This window comes from Onychomys torridus, chromosome 1 (assembly GCF_903995425.1).
Source record: "Onychomys torridus chromosome 1, mOncTor1.1, whole genome shotgun sequence".
In the NCBI taxonomy this organism is placed as follows: Eukaryota; Metazoa; Chordata; class Mammalia; order Rodentia; family Cricetidae; genus Onychomys; species Onychomys torridus.
Genome location: NC_050443.1, coordinates 123,369,080 through 123,371,350, shown reverse-complemented (window position 1 = coordinate 123,371,350; position 2,271 = coordinate 123,369,080). Strand labels below are relative to the sequence as shown.

Below are 2,271 nucleotides of genomic sequence, written 5' to 3'. Positions count from 1 at the left end.
CAAAAGGAACACACTTGACCCTCTCTTCTAAGAGTCTGTTTCGTATTAGTGGGACCTCGACTTTAATCCCTTTATTTTAGTGTCCCTTTAGTGTGCCTGAAGTGATTGATTAAAACAGACGATCTGTCATAAAATTGCACAGTGGAGAATGCGGGCATCGATCCCGCTACCTCTCACATGCTAAGCGAGCGCTCTACCATTTGAGCTAATTCCCCAGCCAGGACTAGCTTCCGCCACAAGTCTTGTTGTGATTCACGTCATCACCGGTTTCACCCGCGGCCGGCCGTTGCCCCGCTGCCTGTTGTCATTGTACTATCCCATTGGTTCCCTCGCATCTAAAGCTACACAGCCGGGATTGGTTTGGCTCATTTGTTTTAAAATGCATTGATTACGCAGATTGGTGGTCCAAAACGTCCGTCAGGAGAGGCAGTGCTGTTGCTACGGCGTAGAGAGACCTAGCCCGAGCGTCTCCCAATTTCTGACTTTTTTCTCAGACACCGGGGTCCTAGAGGTTCCGGATCCGTCAAGACCATGGGAAAAAGAATGCGCCTCTTGCGTTTGACTGACAAGGGCCGCGAGCCAATCTGAGTGGAGGCGAGGAAGCCGCTGGGAGGTCCAATGGGTCGTAGGGGGCGGGAGGAGCAGGCCAGTTATCTTCGGGAAGGGGGCGGAGTCTTGCCCGTGATTGGCTGAGAGGCGGCCGGAGGGAGGGCGGGGGTAACTCAAGGCCTGCTTGATACGTCCGCCATTTTGGGCGCTTCGCTGATGGTGTCGGGGAGCCCTTTTCCCGCCTGAGCGTGACTAGCTGCGGGTCGTGGGTGCCTCCAGGTAACTCGGGGGAGGGGGCGGCGGCGCGGGGTGCGCGGGCCGCGCGGGCGGGCGGCCGACCGACGGGGGCGGTGGTCGGGGCAGGGCGGCGTGGGGAGGGAGCGTCCCGGCCCCTCTCCCCTCCCCCCCGGAATCGGCTGCTTTGGCGGCCCGGGAGGCGGCGTCCAGTCCTGGCCGGGACCGAGTCGCCAGCTCCTGTCAGCCTGACTGCGCGTTGGCAGCCAGCCGAGCCGCCGGCGAACTTTGGACGCCGAGGTGACTCTCCGGGCTTGGCTAGGCGGGAGCCCGGGCGAGGCGAGGAGCACCCTAGCCAAGTCGGGGGTCCGGGACGAGCTCCCAGGCTCCCGCCCCGGGGCCTTGCCAGCGACTTCTCGGGATCTCCCGGAGCTTGTCAACTTGTCGGAGACCTTCGCGAACGCCTTTGTTGGACTCTTGTCCTCGGAGGAACAAGTTTTGTGGGTTTCTGGGCATTAGCCAGAGTCATCGGAATACACAAAACGCAGTTCCGAGTCTCCCGGGGCCATCGCGGTGAATCCTCAGCCTCCGCCGTTGGATTTCTTATACCCAGACTGGGGCACTGGAGACTCCTTGGTGTTTGGAGTTGGGGTGAGGGCTTTCTTTGTGGCTTCAAGTACTTCTCTGTTAAAGAAGCTCGGTTCACTGTTAACTGGGAGGTTTTTCCCTCCTAATCCCGTTGCCTTTTCTTAGCACTTGGACTTGAAGTTGTAGGTGGGACAGAATGAGTGGTCTGATTAGCTCCTTGCCTGGACTTTTCTACCGCATGACCTAGTGTCATTTCCTCCTACCTGATGTAGACTCTTTAGGATGGGTCAGAGCTTTGTTTATGTTTTGCTTTCCGGGGCGGGAAGGGGGGCATTTGGACGGGTTTCCTTCCATCACAGCACTTGTTAATATGGATACTGTTTCACTTTCTTAAGTGAAGTTTACTTTGGTTTTTGTCCTCAAGGTCATGTTGCAGATGAGGCAGCCACTGAGAAAGGGGCTTCAGATTTCCTACCGCTAAAATGTGCCTTGAAGTAGCCGGATGCAAGATCCCTGTATCAATGGTGGTTGAACTTTCTTTTGGGCCATTTGCCACTTTCTAGCCTTGTGACCTTGGGCAAATTACTCATCTTTGCTGCCCCTGTGACCTGGGAAAACAACTCTGTTTCATAAGTTTGTCCCAACAGATGTACATGTTAGACCTGTAACTGAGTAAGTTAACACAAAGCAGCTAAAACCATGCTTGGCACTTAGAATCAGTTCAGTAGTGATCATAATTACCAAATTCAACTTGATCTTTTATTTTACTTTTGAGACAAGGTTTCACTATGTAGCCAGAGATCTTATTGCTTATACCTCTTGAGTAATGGGATTAAAGTCATACACCACTACACTTGGTTCATTATTTTTGGTTTATTTTTTGAGATGATAGGGTCTCCT

At 54.0% G+C, this 2,271-nt stretch overlaps 1 protein-coding gene across 10 annotated transcripts in view; it reads left to right on the top strand.

Annotated features, from left to right (window-relative positions):
• The first annotated feature begins 721 nt into the window (after positions 1 to 721).
• Ppp6r3 (protein phosphatase 6 regulatory subunit 3) overlaps positions 722 to 2,271 on the top strand; it is a 128,009-nt gene continuing 126,459 nt past the window's right edge. For all 10 annotated transcript variants that reach the window (XM_036200605.1, XM_036200595.1, XM_036200585.1 and 7 more), the window contains exon 1: positions 722 to 828. The gene's annotated coding sequence lies outside the window, so the exon portion shown is untranslated. The remainder of the gene's footprint in view (positions 829 to 2,271) is intronic.